This window comes from Dipodomys spectabilis, unplaced genomic scaffold, assembly GCF_019054845.1.
Source record: "Dipodomys spectabilis isolate Male_0828 unplaced genomic scaffold, ASM1905484v1 ptg000054l, whole genome shotgun sequence".
Classification (NCBI taxonomy): Eukaryota; Metazoa; Chordata; class Mammalia; order Rodentia; family Heteromyidae; genus Dipodomys; species Dipodomys spectabilis.
The window spans coordinates 9,348,728-9,370,304 of record NW_024870731.1 but is presented as its reverse complement, the minus strand read 5'-3'; the positions used below and the strand labels follow the sequence as shown (position 1 = coordinate 9,370,304).

Genomic DNA, 21,577 nt, shown 5'->3' with positions numbered 1-21,577 from the left:
GCAACAGGTGAAGAGTGTCTTCTCAGCTAGGTGGCTGTATGTGGAACAATAATGTTGATCAGTTCATGAATAAAGAGAAGAGAGAAATGTCTTATAGCCATGGGACAAGAAAAGAATAAGTTCATATCAGGTATAGGGATGGTATACTAACTTGTATGTGGTATCAGCTGGTTTCGTGAGGTAAGAAAGAGGTAAGGACTCAGAAATAAGGCTCAGGTAATGAGTTTAAAATATAGAACATCACCCCATTTGTTAGGAAATGGAAAGACTTGGAAAAAATTATATTAAGTGAAGTAAGCCAAGCCCAAAGAAACATAGGTCCCATGATTTCCCTTATTTGCAATATCTAGTATATGTATGAGTCAAGCAGAAAAGGCCAGATAAGGTGATGTTAGGAAAATGAACCACCCTAAGATATGTATTTTAAATGTTTTTTTCTTTCGTGCATTTGTTTCTAACGCAATTATAAGATTATTTCATTGTTGCTTTGTTTGTCCCTCCCCCACAGTATAACCCATGCTTTCACTGTATTTGATGTCAGTATAATTTGTGTAGGGGAAGGGGAAAAACAAGTCATTTAAATAAGGATACAGGTGGACCTGTTGCAACAATGAGAAGTACAAGTTATCATGTCAAAAACGAGCTTTACAACTTGTGGGGGGGAGGTAGGATGGGAAGGGATGGGAAGGGTAAACAAAGGAGGAGGCTACAATGCTTGATAAGAAACTTACTATCTTCCCCGTGTAATTGTAACCCCTCTGTACAGTATTTTCACAATAAAAAAGAAAAAAATAAAAATAAATAAATAAAATATAGAACATCATATACTTAAATTTTCAAGATGTCATTGAAGACAGCATAGTATACTTATTTTTTTAGTGAAAATAGAGAAGGAAACAAATGTTCCTGCGTTAGCACTGTTGTCTCTGAAAGGGCAGGTGGGAAAGAAGTAACAAGGGCATACACGAAGTTAGAGCTGGGGGAAAAGTAGGAGAGAATGGGATTTTAGCCCCTAACAGGCCAAGGCTTTAGAAGAGAGGGATTGCCACACAAGATAATGTCTGTGCATCATTTGAAGCTGTGGCTGAAAGTAAATTCTCTTCTCTGTATGCTCAGTCTTAACATCTGTTTGATTGTAGAGCCTACGTCCTACGATGGCAGGCACTGGGAAGAGATGCAAAAATCAAGTCCCTGGCCTCTGAGTGTGCATTGTATTGAGGAAGGCGGAGACATGTAATTACTACACAACATGACATTAGAACAAGGGCTGTAAAGCAGGTGCATCATTAGAATCACAAGGGGAGGACTAATAAGTGTTGTGGGGGATGGGCAGGTTAGGGAAGGCTTATTAGTGGGAGAAGAGTTGTAAGTGAAGGGTACAGGGTTTTACTTCTTAAGTCTTCTCAATCGTTCCAATGAGATTCTTCTCGTGAGATTTTTATCTCACAGCTGAATGGACCTTTCTGATGCAATGCAATGACTGACTTCTTTTGAAAATCTTACCTGTATTCAAAAAGATCATGATAGTTTAACATTTAGTTTTTAGAATGTATAGTGCCTTTGGTCGAAGATCAGAGCTTCCTCATTTGTATTGGAGTGGCGACCGCCTCGACCCGCAAGGATGATGCGACAACAGGTTCTTCTTTCAGGCGGTTTATTCAGGACCTTTTACAACATCTTCTCTCTCGCTTCTTCTGCCCGCTTCTTCCCGCTTCTCCTTCCCTCTGCCCCCGAGCTCCAGTTATAAGCCTCCTGGATGGCCAATCCCGAAGCGCCACGTGGCATATACCGATAGGGCTGCAAACAGGGAAGCAAACTAGGAGCCAAGTCATAGCCATATAAGCAGTTGTTTTTTACAGAGAGCACTAGTCACCGGGAAGACGGAAGGCGGGAGCCAGCGCCATCTTTGGTCGCGGCCGCGCCATGTGGCCGCGCCATTTTTGCGGCCGCGCCATTTTTGCGACCACGCCATTTTTGCGACCGCGCCATTTTTGCGACCGCGCCATTTTTGCAGCCGCGCCATTTTTACGGCCGCGCCATTTTTACGGCTGCGCCGTCTTTGGTCGTGGCTCCCGCAGCTCTCCACACTTTTAGAATTAAAATCATGATAAAGCCAAGCTCCTATGACTCATCTCTCTAATCCCAGGTATCAGGAGGCTGAGAGCTGAGGATCTTGATTCAAAGCCTGCCTTGGAAAGAAAGACCTTGAGACTCTTATGTCTAATTAATCACCCAAAAGCGTCTGGACTAGCTAGCCTTGAGCAAAAATAAGGCACAGAGACCAGACTCTTAAGTCCAAACCCCATAACCAGTCTACATTTATGACATACACATAAACACACACACACAGAGAAGGAGAAGGAGCAGGAGGAGGAGGAGGAGGAGAGCGAGGAGCAGGAGGAGGAGGAAAAGAAAAGGAGAAATAACATGATGAATGGAGTGACCATGATCAAGATGGGATTGTATTCATAAACTGCTTTGTAAACCTAAAGTTAATTTTGAAAATTAAAAATAAATACTTAAAAATTAAAAGATATATCCATAGTATCACTGTATTAACTAATTTTCACTAGCATTTGTAACAAACTACTATACGTTTAGTGGCTTAGCAACACAAACACTAACGTAATTACCTTTGACACAATAATGATTTTATTTATTGCATTAGTTAATGAGCGTGGGATTGGGTACTGAGCATGTGGCCAGGCTAGAGATTGGGGTATTCTCCTGTTATACCTATGGGGAGTTTGTAGATCATACACAGAACCTGTGCTACATAGTGTCTTCCTTAAAACAGATATGGGTTAAAGAAATATAAAATTAGATGGCCTTCATCTTCTCCTGAAGGTAAAAAAAATACAGTCTGTGGACTGTAGAACTGATTGAAAAATGAGAGATTCAAGTATGTGGAGATTTTTGAATGTGGAACCCTTATGTGGAAATTATGGTCCATTTGCTAAACAAAATACAAACAAAAGGCCTGAAGGTTTGTTTAGATGCAAGAGTCTTAACCAGCATGCATAAGATTGTAAATCCTCAGGTTCAGTCCCTTCCTGTAACACACACAAACATAATAAGCACACACAGGAAAGAGAAAGAAAGAGACACAGAGAAAGAGAGACAGAGGGACAGTATATCAGTAGAATGAATGTTAATGGTATGACAGTGTAAATGCAATGAGCTATAGTGTGTGGATCTTACTCTCTAAGGAGACTGTTTTTCTTTGGTAAGTTTCCAGTTTTGTTTTGTTTTTTAATTTTATTTTATTTTATATGAGAACATACTGTACAGAGGGGTTACAATTACATGGGCAGGATAATGCATACATTTCTTACCAAGCATTGCAGCCTCCTCCTTTGTTTACCCTTCACCTCCCTTCCCAGCCTCCCCCCTCCAAGTTTCCAGTTTTTAAAGAGCCAAATTTAAAATTTTCCACATCATTTCAAATACATTATGTACATATTGATATACATATCACATCCTTCATAAGGCACTAGAAGAAAATCTGTTTTTGTATCTTTGATAGTTAATGGAGGCTATATAAATTTCTTGGTGTTTAACAATTTCCTCTTGTCAGTGTATCCTCTCTTAGTTCTATACTCAAACTCCTCTGTCTCTTTTGTAGTGGCTCACGCTTGTAACCTTAGCCTGTAATCCTCAGGAGGCTGAGATCTGAGGATCATGGCTCAAAGCTAGGAAGGACAGGAAAGCCTGTGAGATTCTTATCTCCAATAAACCACTCAGAAAACCACAAGAGGCTCTGTGGCTCAAGTGGTAGATTGAAGTTACCTTGAGCTGAAGAGCTGAGGGACAGAGCCCAGGCCCAGAGTTCAAGCCCCAAAATCAACCCCCCCAAAAATAAATAAAAATCTTCCTCTCCTATGTTACAAGATTACCTGTGATTAGAATTTGGTTCCAACCAGAAGTCTTAACATTTTCCAATTCTGGGGATTAGGGAATTAAAGCTCACTCTTCAGTCTATTTAGATCACTCTCTACACTACTTATCATATTTTGTGCCTGTGTCTATAGCATGTTATAGGAATATAAATCACTTGTTCAAAAATATAAACACTGAATGGACAAAACCATGGAGACATCAAAGACAATGAGTAAAGGAAGATATAGAAGAAGAAAAGCTAAAAACCATACCTGAAATAAAGAAAATTTTAGAGCACACAAAGAATAAATATTAAAGAAATTGACATAAGAACCCTCATAACCAAGTGAAATGAAGAATGAAACAAAATCAGGTGCAGGCATCCCACGCCTGTAATCCCAGCTACTCAGGAAGCTGAGATCTGGAGGATTATGGCTTGAATCAAGCCCAGGAAAGCAGCCCTTGAGACACTGTCTCAAAAATAATCAACAGCAAGAGAGATAAAACCACTTGTGTCCATATCTTGGGGTTAATTTCGCTTAGCATCATCTTATATGATCATATGTACATAGCTTTTGACCATTTCTACTTGTTTTTAATGTACTTATAGTGTATTATGTGATTTTTTTTTGTTTATTTTGTATGTTGTTGGTATAACCACTGTTTTCATTGTATGTGATTCCAGTGCCTTACGTTCTTCTAATTTGGGGAGGGGAAGGGAAATAACAAAATGCTGAAATAAGGAGACAGGTTGACCCACTGTAATAAAGAGATGTACAAGATACAATGTTGAAAACAACTTTACAACTTGGTGAGGGAGGGAGGAGTTGGGGAGGTGGAGAGGGAAAGGATGGTAGGGGAAAAACAAAGGAGGGGGTAACAATGCTCGATAGGAAATGTACACATTACCTTACTCATGTAACTGTAACCCCTCTGTACAGTATTTTTACAATAAAATATATATTAAAATAATAATAGAAAGCAGAGCTGGAAGTAAGACTCAAGTGGTAGAGGTCCATGGTGGTCACACCTATAATCCTAGCTACTCAGGAAACAGAGATCAGATTATTGCAGTTCAAAGCCAGCCCAGGCAGAAAAATACTTGAAACTCTTATATTCACTAAACTACTCAAAAAAACTGGAAGAGGAGTTGTGACTCAAGTGGTAGAGTGCTAGTCTTGAGTAGAAGAAATTCAGGGACAGTGTCCAGTCCCTGAGTTCAAGTCTCAAGAATGACACACACACTCAAAAAAATGTGAGGCCCTGAGTTCTTGGTACTAACACAAACACACACACACACACACACACACACACACACACACACACACACACACACACACAAAGCTACTGAAAACAAGACAATTTTGAAGGAGTAGGCAGGCACTCAAAGAACACCATCCACATTTATCTTCCTGGAGCAATCTACTAGAGGGTAAGCTTTAACCAAGCGATAGCGAGGGAAGCTTTGACAAACAGATTGCATTAGTCAGCCCTTGTTGCTGTAAGGAAATACCTGAGATAAGGCAGAGTAATAAGAGGAAATGTTCTATGTGATTTTTTTTGTTTCCTTTGTATGTTCTTCCCCCTATGGTATATCCCTTGTCATTGTACTTGATTTTTGGTACTCTATATCTTGTATATACATTTGTCTAATTTGGGGAGTAGAAGAGGAATAACAAAATACTGAAACAAGGTCTCAGGATGACCCATTGCAACAAGGATACCCACAAGACAGTATATTGGAAATGAACTTTACAACTTCATGCAGTGGTGGGGGAGGGGTAGTGAGGGAGGTGAGGGAAGGGATAGTGGAAAACAATAAGGGAAGGGGTAACAATGCTGGACAAGAAATGCACTCATTGCCTTACTCACGTAACTGTAACCCCTCTGTACAGCATCTTTACAATAAAATAAAGTTTAAAAAGGAAATGTTTATTTGGGCTTGTGTTTTCAATCAGGTTAATTAACCCTTTTGCTTTGGAGCCTGTGGCTAGTCAAGACATAGCATATTGAGAGTGCATTGTGGAAGAAGCTACTGACCTTATGGTGGCTAGGATACAAAGTGAAGAAGCAATGATCCCAAATCTGTATCTCCAGGAACCTAAGAACTTTCCACTAGGCTGAAGCTCTTAAAGGTTTCCTGGCCTCCAAACAATGCCACAGGCTGGAGACCACACCTTGAACAAATCAGTCTTTGGGGAACACTTATTAAAGTTACCATTCAGATATGGTTTCAATATAAAATTAAATCAAAAGATAGAAGAACAATGTGTATACATTATACATTGTTCTGAAATAAAAAGAATGCAACTATAAATGAGCTAAGGAAAGCAAAATAAACCATAAACGATTGAAACAGTTAAAAATGGCCAATCACATATAAGTCAGTAAGGAAGAAGAGAATAGGTTATTAAAATCACATGAGCAGATATAAACATAAAATCAATCTATAGCAAACATCAAATTTTCATCAATAACCGAAGTATTCCAAGCAAAGAAGACATAACAATACAGAAACACTAAGTATGATGTAATACAAATAGACGTTATGAAATAATACACAGCTCAGACCAAACATGTATCAGTCATACGTGTTGATAGAATATATTATTTGCAGTTGAAAGACAGACATTTTTAAATTGGCTTATAAAGAAACATCTGCTTCTATGTATTCATAAGAGGGTCACTTCTGTCATCCCAGCTACTTGGAAAGCAGAAATAAGAGAATCAAGAGAATCATGGTTTCAGTCCAGCCCAGGCCAAAAATAAATAAATAAATAGCAAAGCTTTTTTCTTAAAGTACACTTGGACATGACAGATTAAACAGGACTAGCCAGGCACTGGTGGCTCATGCCTGTAATCCTAAACATTCAAGGGCCTGAGATCTGGGGATTGCATTTCAAAGCCAGCCCAAACAGGAAAGTCCAGGAGACTCTTATCTCCGATAAACAACCAGAAAACCAACCGAAAGTGGTGCTGTGGCTCAAGTGAATGCTGGCCTTGAGCTGAAGAGCTTAGGAATAGTGGCCAGGCCCAGAATTCAAGCCCTACAACTGACAAGAAACAAAAAAACAGGTCTCAAAAACATTCACATAGAGAGGTTAAAGGAGGAAACACTTAAAAGAGAATCAGAAAGACTCAATAGCTATGAGCATATGATCGTATAAAATGATGTGTATAGGAACTAACTTCAAGAAATGAAAATGAGATTGTTTATTTTACTTTTGTGTTTTGTTTTTCTTTTTCTGTTTTTCCCCTTTTGTCACTTCTTTTGACTTCTGTGCTTTCTGTCTTGTATGTAATTTTATTTGATTTGAGGAATATAACAGGAAACACAGAAATGGTGGCCCAAAGGATGAATTAATTTTACAGTGACACTCCCTAGACACTACCTTGAAAATGAACTATACAACTTGTGGGTAGCAAATTGGGAGGGAAAAAAAACTGAGGAAAATGAAAGACAAGATGACACTGTTCAAAAAGATAGGTACTCAGCACCTGACTTATATAACTATAACCCCTTTTCCATCATCTTTATGATAATTTTTTAAAAATAGAACAGGCTGGGCATTCTAATAGCACATACCTGTAATATCAGCTATGTGAGAGCTATAGGTAGGAGGATGTAGTTTGAAGTTGGTCCAGGCAAGAAGCATGGCATACCATCTGACAAGTAGGGAAATCCAAACCCATCTATGGAAATGAAAACTTTTTTCGGGGCAGGGAGGCTTGCCACAAGCCATGGTATTCACCTCCTGATAACTGGTCTAAGCATGTACCTGCAACCCCTCCCGACTTTCTTTAGTTTAAATTTGTCTTGGTTGGCTTATCAGCATTGTGATAATTGCTTTTTTCCCTCTTCTATGCCTTTGTCCCTTGTTTTTACCTCTTTTGAATGACTATACTTTATGTATTTCTCCCCATCTCTCTTTCCTTTTGATCATATAGGATTTGAACTCAGAGCCTGGCAAGCACACTACTGCTTATTCTATATACCCTTAACCCTTTCTACTCTAGATTTTCAAATGCCACCTACTTTGTCTTTTGAGTATTGTTAGTGTATACTTGTCTTAGACTTCAGCTCTTGCATTATGTATTTATGCAAAATCCATTTAGCCACGGGGAGCTTTTGAAATTCTCATTACTATTCCATGGGGGGAAATTATAAACTTGTTCCTGTTCAAACAAACTCTGAGAGAGTTGTCTGAGATCCTGTACATTTTAATTATTGAATCTGAACCTAACCATAATGTCTCTCTTCTCCTTTCTAACATCTGGTTGATTCAGACTAAATTGTCCCACAAATTGCTGTATTTCATTAATACTGTTATATCCTATGGCCTGTTTTGTTTTGCTTCTAGTGGTCTTTCTTTCTTTCTTTCTTTCTTTTTTTATATATAAAATAATATTTATTGAAGTGAACTCCAGGAAATGTAAACAAGAGGTTTTTGTCTTTGTTTTAAAAAAAAAGAATAACATACCTGTTGAAAATCTAGTTGTAGGGGCTGGGAAGATGGCTCAGTGGTAGAGCGCTTGTCTTGCATGCCTGAGACCCTGGGTTCAATTCCTCAGCACCACATAAGCAAAAAGAAAAAAGCCGGAAGTGGCGCTGTGGCTCAAGTGGTAGAGCTCTAGCCTTGAGCTGAAGAGCTGAGGGACAGCACCCAGGCCCAGAGTTCAGGCCCTACAACCGGACCCAAAAACAAAACAAAAAAAAAGAAAATCTAGTTGTATGTACACACATTGGGCCAAGCCTCCATCAGGTGGCTCTCTAAAGCATATTCCCTCCAGCTTTAAACACATATATTATAAGGATGATTCCAATGTTCTTTCTTTCTAGTAACCAATGTGTGAGTCTAGATTACTTTGTTTAATTGGATCTTATCATGCTGCTTCATATTTACTTGATTTTTCCCAACTGGTTATTGTTAATCAATGCTATACATTCTTTTTTTATTGTGAAAATACTGTACAGAGGGGTTACAATTACATGGGCAAGATAATGAGTACATTTCTTATCAAGCATTGTAGCCTCCTCCTTTGTTTCCCCTTCCCATCCCTTCCCATCCTCCCCCTGCCCCACCACCCAATCCTCCCCGTTCCCCCTCCCCTTCTTTCTTTCTTTCTTTCTTTCTTTCTTTTTTTGTTGGTCGTGAGGCCTGAACTCTGGGCCTGGGTGCTGTCCTTAAGCTCTTCAGCTCAAGGCAAGTGTCCTACCATAATATTATGTCTGGTTTTCTGGTGGTTAATTGGAGATAAGAGTCTCACAGACTTTCCTGTCCTGGCTGGCTTTGAACAGAGATCCCTAGATGTCAGCCTCTTGAGTAGATAGGATTATAGGTGTGAGCCACATGTGTCCAGCTGCTTCTATTGATTTTAAATGAATGTGTGATCAGTTTAGTTACAGCTACATTATCTGATGGTTTAATACCTATAGAATTTCCAGCTAGCAAACTATGGATGGTAGAATCTAAAGAAAAATATGGGGTCTCAATGCTGACTAAAAATTGAAAACACTCATAGAAATGATAGAAGTTGAAAGAATCACATTAAAAGGTACAAGCTGTTTGGATTTTACAAGAAGATTTGGAAAAAATTTTGCCCAAAGAGTTTATAGGAATTATGAACTCACCTAACTGAATAATTTATTCATGGAAGCATAAAGCAGCAGCAATAGAATGCAGATCTTGGAGTCTTTTTGACTTTGAGGTCTAAACAATGATAACATGCAATAAGGAAACAAGTGTTTTGTAAATATGAGTTTAATCAACCTGTCTTTATTTCACCTATGGACTAATTTCTGTATGTTGCATTAATGTAGTGCAAATTTAATATGTAATTTGGTAAATATTATGTCATATTTCTAAATCACTTAGATATTTTTAATGAAATTGATTAGAAAACTACTGCTAGCATGACCAAGACATTTTCAAAAGTGAGATTAAATAAATATGATATGAGTATGGCAAAAGTATACATACAACTAGACCAGAGAGGTAAATGACAAAACTGATCATAGTATACATAATACAGGAATGTTCTTGACAATGAACAGGGATTAAAAACACACATGCAAACTGAATCCATTGAGTGAGACGTGTTGTCCTCATGATTGACATGTCGAATTGAAACTCCTTAAAGATAGTAAGTAAATAAATAGTAAGTAAATACAAAGAATGAATCTTAAAATCTTCTGGTAACTATTAAGAGCAATTTTGAATCAGTTAAGATTTTCATTTGTGCTAACCTGGGGCTTGAACTAAGGGCTTGGACACTGTCTCTGAGCAGTTTTTCTCAAGGCTAGTACTCTACCATGTAAGCCAAAGATTGACTTCTGGCTATTTTCCTCAAAACTCAACCTCCTAAGTTGCTAGGATGACAAGCCTTTGTCAAAGGCACCTGGCCGAAGAATTTTTTTTTTATCAAATAGTGAACTTTGATATAAAAAAATATGGTAACTTCTGCACCTTGGGCATTCCTCATAATTGAGCACACATTATTGTATTATTCTCCTAATTCCTGCATACAATGAAGTCAAGATACATTTCTGGAACTAGATGTTATGGATAATATGTCTTGATGGTGAAAACTAAAGAAGAATTTTAGAAATATATTTGTTGGTTTCCATATAGTGTTTATTGATAGATATATAGATTCTGAGAGATTTTACCAAAGACTATGCTCACTCAATTTATAAAACAATGAAGTTAAACAATGGTTAAAACACTAAACCTAAACAAAACAGATATCCTTAGCTCTTAAATACTTTGATTTGAAAAATAGTCTTTGAAATCATTTTCTTGATTTTTATGAAGATTATCAGTGAAACTCATTAAATGCAAAACACATTTCGTTCATATATTTTCCAAATGCTATCTAGACTGCTTATCAATTTTATATTCCATCAAGAGGCTAACTGTAAATTTTAGCATGCTCAAGTCTATGAATTGCTACTGACCAAAGGAAATGAAAAGATCTTACCTGTCACATGCTCTGTAAACTTATGTATAATCTTGCTTAAAAAGAAATGTTACTTGCTTCCTTCAATATTGAAAATTTTGCAATGAATATGTATCACTTATTGATTTCCTCAAAGCATTTCAAGTCACGTAATGATACTTTCAAATATATTAAAATGTAAGAGAGAATTTCATGTTCCTATATTATGACTCTCATTGATGTCTGTCCTAGGAAAGATGTTAAAATATTTACCTATTATTAAATATTTCAGAACTTAAGGCAAGAAAAATGTTCTGTTCACACACCTTTACTAAAACTAATTTATTTCTTTGATTTCACAAAAAGTTTAAATTATATCTGTATATTAAACTTACTTTCTCAAACAGATGAAATTCAATTTGGGTCTAAAAGATTAAAAATGTTGGATATTTTAGATCTCAATACTCTACACTATGAATTTATATAAAAGGCCTGATAAGCAAATAACTTATATACTGAAATGAACACATACATTTCAGATTGTAGCCTTCTAGTAGCTTCATAGTCTTATTATTGTTTTAGTTTGGATTCTAAAGTCAACTTGTGATCCAGGGCAAATTTCCTACTAAGGAAGGTTCTAAAGATGTCTACCACTACCAGAGGAAGTTCTCTGTGATACACTCTATAATTAAAGACAAAGACATCATGCATGTCTACAAATATATTCCAAAATTAAAATCACTCATTTGTATAATACAATTTTAAAATATACAATAAATAATTTTCACTTTAGGAAACTGGTGGATAGCTCAGTGGCAAAAGACACGCTTAAAATTCACAAGGACTTGAACGTCATCTTTGACACCAAACAGACAAAACGATTACCCTTTTTCACTTCTTCAGGGAATAGAAAGAAGGGACTATACTCATGTTTGGAAAATTCTTATGAAGGAGAATTTGTATATTTCACATGCCAGTAATGTGTCAGGATGCAAATCAGAAATCATTTGCTACTTCTGAGCCTCCAAGATGTAATTCTATGAATCTATCAGAAAGAGGGACATTAAAAAATCATATTAAGTGAAGTAAGACAGACCCCAAAGAAACATAGGTTCCATAATGTCCCCCATTTGTAATAATTAGTATATGTCTAGGATAGTTCCAGCAGAGGTTCACCATAGCTCAATAGCGGTATGCATATGAACAGATAAAATGATGCTAATCAAAATGAACTACAAAATATGGAAACAAGAGGTTTGTTTTAAATTGTACTCTGTGAAGTTACTTCTTTTTTTCTTTCATTTTTTCCTTTGGTTTATTCCCTGTTGTCACTGGTTTTTATTTTGTCCCTGTGTCTTATATATATGTTTATCTGATTTGGGGAAAGAAGGGGGAATAACAAAATGGTGAGACCAAGGACAAAGGTGAACCAATGCAACAGCCATACTCATAAGACACTAGGTTGGAAATGAACTTTACTATTGGAGGGTAGGGGAGCCAGGGAGGGAAAATGGGAGAAAATGAGGCAGGGGTTAACACTGACAAGAAATGTACTCATTTTCTTACTTACATAACTAAACCCTCTGTACCTCATCTTTACAATAAAATAGAATATATAGTTTTTTAAAGAGAATATGATCAAATTATCAAAGACATGCTGGTGTAGACCAGAAGCCTCATCAGGGGTGAGGTTCAGAGTTTACGGTATCACCCAACCTGATGGTAAAAGAAGTCCTCTCTATAAATAGGCAGAAGCATTACAGTTGCTTTAAAATGACCCATCAGAACACATGAGACCATTCCATAGAAGGGATAGTAGAGGAAAAACAAAGGAGGAGGTAACAATGCTCAACAGGAAATGTACTTATTCCCTTCCTCATGTAACTGTAACCCCTCTGTACACTATTTTTACAATAAAAATATAAGTAAAGGAAAACTACAAGGAAGAAAACTTAAGTTACTTAGGTTATAGCCAGCACAGGGTAGAAGATAGATTGTTGTGAAGATGGGAACCACAAATATCGTATTTATAATCATATGATCCTATGGGACTAAGAAGAGGCTTAAACTTGGGCACATTTAAGTGTCTAAAACTATGCAATTAATCAAAATTTTTATACTATTCCGATCCTATATGTAGACATGTTGGTTCTTTTAACCAAATTTCTTTTTACTCATTGGAAAGTTGTATCTTAGCTCTCCTGTTGAAGTCTCCTTGGTATGTGGTTTGATAAGAATGACCCTAGCCAGAGACCAATTGCTCATGTCTATAGTCTTAGCTACTCAGGAATCTCAGATCAAAGCCAGCCTAGACAGGCAAATCTGTAAGACAGTTACCTTCAATTATTAACAGGCAAGAGGCTAGAACTGGAGGTATGGCTCAAGTGGTACTGTGTCAGCCATGAGGGGAAAAAACAAAGAGAGTGTAAGACACTGAATTCAAGCCCCATTACTAGAAAAAAGTATCCTTTTCTAGCCCTAGAGTTGATGTGCCAATCAGAACATTCTATGTCCAGTCCCAACTATTAGATACAGTTTACTTGGCTCTTAGAAGGCAAATACAGGCTTATGGAATGTATTTACTAGAATTGTTAGGCAATGTCAGGCCTCTGTGACCTTCTTGTGAACTACCTGGGTGATTCTGATCGACACCAACATGTCTTTGATAATTTGATATTCTCTTTTTTTTTTACAGTTGAATTGTATTGTCAAGGTGATGTGCAGAGGGGTTACAGTTACAAACATAAGGTAATGAGTACATTTCTTGTTAAACAGTGTTACTCCCTCCCTCGTTTACTCCCACTTTCCCTCCTCCTAACTCCCCTCCCCGTACAAGCTGTAAGGTTCATTTCTAACATAGTGTCTTGCAAGTATCACTGTTGTGTGGGTTCACCCTTTGTACTTTGTCTCACCATTTTGTCAATCCCCTTCCTTTCCCCAAATGAGAGGCAGTAGGGCAAAGGTAGCACAGTAGGACTGAGCCAAGCAGTAAGGGAAGGAAGTGATGGAATGGAGCAAGAGATGGTGTGGATGAGGTGGTCTCACTCATAGTCAAACCATTGAAAAAAGATGGTGAATACAATTGCTAGACATTTGCCAACACATCTGTTTTGATTTCAACAGTTTAGATTTTACTCCAATGATATATGAAGTAGCCTTCATCTATATCCATGAGTCTTGTAGGACAGTCCTCTTCATCTTCTGATTAATAAAGGTTGTGGCCTGTAGGTTCTTATTTCTTTCAATTTTTTGCTATATTTCTAAGACTTGTGTTTATTTGGTAAGCGCTCTACCACTGAGCCACCTTCCCAGCCCACTTGTGTTTATTTGGTTGTAAGATGATTAAATGTTTCTGGCCATAACGTCTTCAATATGAACTCCTTGGTATGTGTCTTTATCTACTTTGACCTCAAGCTCTATCTAATATTCTAATTCCTTTCCTTTTGTTTGCATTTTCCTATAATAACTTGGAACATCCTTTTTTGTATATTAAATTTGTTGAATCAAATTTTCATGAGACTCTCATAGACAGTGCACAAGACTGAGTTTCAAACTCACCATGGGATAAATGCTTGGAATCTCAGCACTTGGAAAACGTAGGAAATTTATGAGTTTGAGAACAGCCTGGGTTACAGAGCAAGATGGAAGCCACCTTTCACAATATAGAGACAGTACTTTAAAAACAAAAAAAATCCTTGGGGCTGGGAAGGTGGCGCAGTGGTAGAGCGCTTGCCTTGCATGCATGAGGTCCTGGGTTCGATTCCTCAGCACCACATAAGCAAAAAGAAAAAAACCGAAAGTGGCGCTGTGGCTCAACTGGTAGAGTGCTAGCCTTGAGCTGAAGAGCTGAGGGACAGCACCCAGGCCCAGAGTTCAGACCCCACAACTGGACCCCCCAAAAAAATCCACCAGAAAATAGTTAAGTTGTGTCATGTGATATAAGCTTGGAATGCATGTGGCTGTGTTTATATATTACATTTTTCTATTTCCAATAACTTCATTATCTTCTTATTGTCTTATTGTTGTTATTTTCTTCTTCTTTCTGATTTTTATTTGATCATGATTTAAGGTCTTTTTGAAATATTGTTGGATTCTGCTTGTTAACATTCCATTGAATATTTTTGCATGAATAATCAGACTCTGTGTCTATATATACATATATATAAATATATACATATATTATATATTATATTACTACCCCAAAATAATTAGAAAGCATTCCTTTCCTTCAACTTACCAGATGAGACTGTGAGACCTTTTTTTTTGTTTTACCATCAGGTAGAAATCTCCAATGAAACTATTTAAATTTGGAGGCTCCTGAAACTTATAGCAAATTTAATTTCCTGAAGCGCTCTAGGATGCTGTACATTATCTAGTTGATATTGTATGAGTTTTAATAGAGTTTGTTTATTGATAAATCTGTTCATTTTTTTCAAATTTATGAGTGTCAGGTTCATAATATTTTTATATTCTTTTTATATAGTCTACCATGATACTGCTTCATTTAATGCTATTAATTTATGTTCCTCTTACATTTTATCAATATTGTTAAAGGTTTCTCTACATTTGTTATTAAAAGTTAGGGAGTTGACTAGACATACTAACAATTAAATGTGTCTTACTCTATCTCTATTTCTTTTTCAGTTATATTGGTCAATTGTTACAAAGGGGCTGTAAGAAAGGCTTGGAACTTGCTTTGAACCTACCAGTGTATCAAATAGTCATACTTTTTTTTTTATTTTAGTACCCAAATAAGAATAGGAGAGTGAGTAGTGACCCCTTGAGACTGTTGAAGTTATTCATTGTCCTCAGAATCATGGATACATCAAGCAGTGCAAGAAGGTGAACCAACATTCCACATCTCTTCACCAAGTAAGTATGTGCAGTTAGGTAGACAAGGAAATAATGTACTTGTTAAATTACTGGATCTTTTATGGATTTTGTTCATTATAAATAAGTTTAGTATTCATTTTGAGTACAACATAAAATATATTTTATAGGTTAGTAATTCTAGCTCTTCAGGAGGCTGAGATCTGAGGATCTTGGTTCAAAGCCAGCCCAGACAGGAAAATCCATCAGACTCTGATCTTCAATTAACCACCAAAAGCCAGAGGTAGAACTATAGCTAAGAGGGTGGATGCTAACTTTGACCAATAAAGCTCAAAGAGAGTGCCCAGACCCTGAATTCATACTCCAGGAACAACACAAATGTGTATACACACATATATACACATACATATGCATATATGTATGTGATTATATAGGTATATGTATGTATTCTATTACATGAATGTTTTTCCAATGAAAATATAGGGTTTTTTGTTGTTGGTGGTGGTGGTCGTGGGGCCTGAACTCTGGGCCTAGGCGCTGTCCCACAGCTCTTCAGCTCAAAGCTATCAGCTCTTCAGCTCAAGGCTAGCACCCTACCACTTGAGCCACAGCACCACTTGCATCCTTTTCTGCTTATGTGTTGCTGAGGAATCGAACTCAGTGCCTCATGCACATGAGACAAGCATTCTACCACTAAGCCAACTTCCCAGCCCCCAAATACAGTTTTTATTGTGTAAACTCTATATATTCTCTAAGTAATTTAAATGTGTGGCAATTTCAAGGTAGCTGGCCTAATTAAAGACTTGTAGTTCTGCTAATTGCCCATGATATCATCTACTTAAAAGACATTAAAGTCTCTACTAGACAATAGCAGCATAAGAAATATTAATACAAAAAATCAGCAACTTCCTGTATACTAATAACAAACTTGCCATAAAGGAATTGCATTTATAAAAGACTCAAAATTAAAATGAAATACCCAGGGACAAACCTGAATGGGGAAAGGGAAATGAAACATTTCTACAATGAAAATTATAAGAAGTTACTAGAAGATGAAACTGCCTACCATATTTGTGGGTTGTCAAAATTAATATTTTGAAAAATGGATATATTACAGAAAGCAATCTACAGGTTCAAGGTAATCCTCCTCAAAATTTTAGTGATGTTTTCGCAGAACTAGATAAAATAATCTTAGAATTCAAAGAGGTACAAGCCGATGTAAGCTAAAAGAAAAACACTAGTGATATTGCAACACCTGACTTTATACTACATAGTCTCCCAGCAAAACAGCATGGTACAAGAACAAAAACAGACACATATACCAGTGAAAAATCATAGAAAATACAGAAACAAACCATTGCAAACCAGGCAGACACACATGATTCCTGACAAAAGTTGCAAAAACATAGGCTGGAGAAAAGACAGGCTACTAAATAAATGTGCTAGGACAATTGGATATCTACCAGACTGAAACTTGATCCTACTAGAGTAAAATATAAGAAAGATCTGTGAACCCTCTAGCCTCTTAGTATTGACACTTTATTCATATAGAGCAATTTGTTCACATTTTAAGAGTTTTGCCCAATACAGGTGGCCGATACATGTAATTGTCACTACACAGTAGACAAAGAGTTGGATGATAACAGTGTACAAGTTAAAGGCTAAGGGCCTGAGTTCAAGGCCCAAGTACTAGGGAAAAATAAGTTAAAGGGCTTTTTATTTTCATATAAAGTCATTAAGTAATGTCTATTTTTTCTATTCGTTTTAGAGATTGTAGCTGTAAAATCTGTCTACAATTCTGCATGATGTGAAAAATGAAAGTAATTATGATTACTAATGATGATTTAATTGTATAGTTAAATGTTTATTTCTAAATTTTTCATGCAAATAAGTGCATAATTAGGAAAACAAGTTACTTGGCCAGTTAATCAGGTTTCGTTTTAGTCTTGTTGTTTGGGCTAAAATGTACTCCAGGATGTCATCTGTGATTTGGAATATTAAAAAAAATGCTTAAGGGTGAGCCTTTGGAAAGCAGTGTCCCTACATTGCCAAGCATGGAGTGGGATGTGTTTGATGGAAAGAAAAGCTTGGAAAACCTGAAACATGAGAAGAAATCAGAAGGAGAGATGATTTGAGGCGTAGAAGCTGTGTGTTCAGAGTGGCTAGCCAATTGAATACAAGTACTCTCCAGACCTGGGCTTGAAGAGTCTCTATATGATCGTCTATTCTGTTTGTCTGTCATATTGCTGGTTGAGCCATTTTCAGAGAAAAGCATCATAATCAGATGGCAATCCTGTGTACTGTCAGAGAGGAGGCAAGCCACCTCTCCATACACATGCTGAAATCATGAAAAAAAAAAAAGGTTAACCACTGAGATATGGGCATTTATCAGTGACAATATAAGCTCTACTCAAAAACCTATAGAGCAAGATCACTCTCACTCTAAAAAACTATGATAAAACTATGTTGTTACATATACCAGAATTCCCTGGTGTTTTCAGTTTCCGTGGACGTACTTTTGTGAAGCCAGATTGGTATCTGGCTGCAATAAAACAAATAGAATAAATTAAATTTGTAAGAAAAGATAGCTAGATAGGTAGGCAGGTAAGGCACTAGGCACTGTTTTATGAGTAATATTCACATTACAAAATGCTTAGCATAATGCAAGAAGTAAAATCAAGTCTTAGGAGGCTGAGGATATAATCATAATGCAAATACATGATGAAGTAAGTCATACATTAAAAAGAAATTTCAATCGAGAAGCTATGAAGTTCACATTACATATGACTATAACACAATGCACTAAACAAACATACTGAAAATCTAGAGGTCTCTGAAAGAAAAGGGTATTTTATAAAATAGTAGTTAATTTAAAATTCAGACCTGAGAGTTTGAAGAATGCAAGTGAAGTTAAAAGATAATGAATTGTACCACATATAATTTTATTAGCTAAGGTCAGTAAAACTAGTAAACATACATGACTTATATAAGAGGGTTGCTGGGAAAGAGTAAAGGAAGGTCTGACATTGCTCAGGAAGAAATGTCCTCATTACCTGGCTTATGAAATGGTAATTCCTCTGTACATCACCTTAGTGATAATTAAAATTAAAAATAAAACAGAAAGTAGAAATATTCATAAACAAAAACACTATTACATGCATTATGGGCCAACATTTTCTTAAAATGAAAATAGCCCATGCATTGCTTAAGGGAATCTGGAATGAAATCTGAGGTCGGTGTGTTCTTTTCGTGTTATAAGGCATTGTTTACATGACTAGCAAACATCCCACTTACTTAGAATGAGGAGGAGGAAGCAGACAGGAGTGTTTATGCATTAGGCTCCCACCCCAGCCATACAAGGAGCCTCTTTCTACTTCACCTGGAAGTTCAGCTGGTGGAGGTACTGTTAGCTCTTCCACTCACCCAGGCCCCCTCAAGCTGGTGAGCCTTCTCTTGGTGCCCACCCACCCTAAGATGTGAACAGATGCCCAAATTCATGGCCTCCTTACAGCCCAAATCTCAGGAAGTAAAGAGAAGCCAGGCAGAATTAATGCCTCTTATTTTCAATGACAAAAGTTACTAAATAGAATTTAATATAGAGGTAGTGTCAATTGTTTTTTGGACAGCTTCTTTTTTTTTCCTTCCCAGATTGTCCCCACCCAGCACTATCTTCTCAGAATATCCTCTGTGCCTCTATTTCTTTACAACGGAATAAAAGTGGATGTCTTATATTTTCATAGATATTAGAGGATGCTATATACATGCAAATCAAACAAAGCAGTTAATCCAAGTAAGTTCAGCTGAGGTAAACGCTACACACTATTTGGCTTAACGAAAGGCAACTAAGATTAAAGTAAGCCTTCAACTCGTTTAAATCTCTCCCCTAAGCAAATACTTTGCTGATTGCAGTATTCTCAGGGTATTTGATAAAACATTGCTCCATCCATAGAAAAGCAGACATTTGTGAAAGTAATTGCCAGAGATTTTATAGTAATTCATAATCACTATCTGGAACCTTAATGTAAACTTACATGCACATTTTTGGTGAGCTGTGTAATCTTATATTCCAAAATGGGGGGAAAAAAGCCGCCTTTTCAATATCTGAGAATGGGTCCACTAACTGGAAACAAATAAATCTTACTGCAAATACATGGACTTTTTATATTATAAACAAACTATAAATATTACTACTAAGGCATGGAATTTTTATATTAAAAATCAAACAAAGGAATTTTCCTATCTTATCTGCTTCTCTTTCTGACTGACTTTCGCATACACATAGGTACAGGGACATTCTCTCTCTCTCTCTCTCTCTCTCTATCACACACACACACACACACACACACACACACACACACACACACACACACACACACAGTACCTCAAACTCCCAATTAAGTGTGTTTTATCCTCTGGAACATTAATATTAGCTTCAGAAAAAGTATAGTCAACCCTTTTCCAAACAGAGTAGGTCTACATTTGTACTTTTTAAACTAGCTGCTAGAAGCTGCATCCCAAGCTTAATAAATTTATATTTCATTTTCAAATCATAGTCTCTAAAATCCCTTTGTATAAGACTCACATAGTTATTTACAGCTTCTGGTAAATGAAACACACACACACACACACACACACACACACACACACACACACACAACAATTTCTCTTTAATAGTAAGACAACCCCAACAGATGTATATAGCATATTAAAATTTGTCATAGAAATGCAGTGCATGAGAAAATGAACCAGTGCCCATGTTTACCACACATTACACGGCCTACTCTCTGGCTTCACAGTGGGATGAGACAGAGAAATACAAGTAAGTTCATGAAGCAGTCATGTGACCTTCTTACCCGCCAAGCAGTCTGGTCCAAAATAAGAAGCTATAAATTTCTTCCTCATTAAATACTTAGACATCTTCACAGAGAGATTTAATAGACAAGTCCTCTAAACCTTGTGTTTAAAAGTTAACCAGAGCTATCTCTCTAGAGTCCTCAGAACACATTTTCTGTCCAATATTTAACCACCTGTAAAACCTAAATTTTAATTTACAGAGAGGCAATTACAACTCATCTCCCAGTGTTTGGTTTGTATGTTCTTGCTTTTTGGTTACATTCTTATGCATTCTGCTAAACGTCCAAGGCCACACATGCCAGTTTTTAGAGATAGTTCTAGTTTCTAATAAGGCATATAAAATATAGTCAATTTGAAGTACATTTCTTCCCCAACTTGGTGAATAATGTGTTGGAATGTTTTCTTCAGAGCTTAGATTGAAGGGAACTTTCTTTCTCATATTTTTACAAGTTCTCCACCTCTATTCCTGCCTCTCTATCTCCAAGAAGACCACCGCCTCTCGTCACCTAGCCAGAGTAGATATCACAAGGCAAACATTTATAGTCCAGGAAATGCCCAGGAAAAAATGTGTTAATCAGAAGTCTAACCTCCAATTATCACTAGGACAAAAGCCCAAATTTTCAAACAATTCTTCCAAGAAGGGATTTGTTCTTCATTTTTGTAGGTACTCCTAACTCATAGCTATATGCTTTTCAGTGCAAACTATTTCTTTCCTGTGAGAAATACACCTGTATGAGTATTGCAGCATTGTTGTCATTAATTGCTTTACCACCCATTTTCTTCTCAGAGATGTCAGTGAGATCTGGGTCTGGGAACAGCCACAAATCCCTCAATATTTTTAAGCCTTGCCTGCAGGCTGATGGCAGTCTCTTAAGCTGCCCCTGATTCATTCTCCATCACTCACCAGAATACAGAGGGCTGCTGTGACCACTACAAAAGGATGGTCTTCTCCTGCAGAGATTGATCTCAGCTAGCCAAGATTTTACTTTCATTTCTAATAGCAGAGTTTAGAGTCTTATTTTTCCCCTCAATCGCAACAACCCTGTAAGTCGTATCTTTACACCCTTCTGTGGAT

The 21,577-nt window shown here is 36.9% G+C and overlaps 1 long non-coding RNA gene across 4 annotated transcripts in view; it reads left to right on the top strand.

Annotated features, from left to right (window-relative positions):
• Window positions 1-21,577, top strand: part of LOC122108155 — a 43,550-nt gene that overhangs the window by 15,195 nt on the left and 6,778 nt on the right. For 2 of the 4 annotated variants that reach the window (XR_006147486.1, XR_006147487.1), the window contains exons 3-4: window positions 13,514-13,566; window positions 15,563-15,690. This is a non-coding gene — a long non-coding RNA (uncharacterized LOC122108155). Of the gene's footprint in view, window positions 1-13,513; window positions 13,567-15,562; window positions 15,691-17,416; window positions 17,470-19,296; window positions 19,373-21,577 lie in introns of those variants that run through there. The other 2 variants (XR_006147484.1, XR_006147485.1) reach the window with 2 other exon arrangements.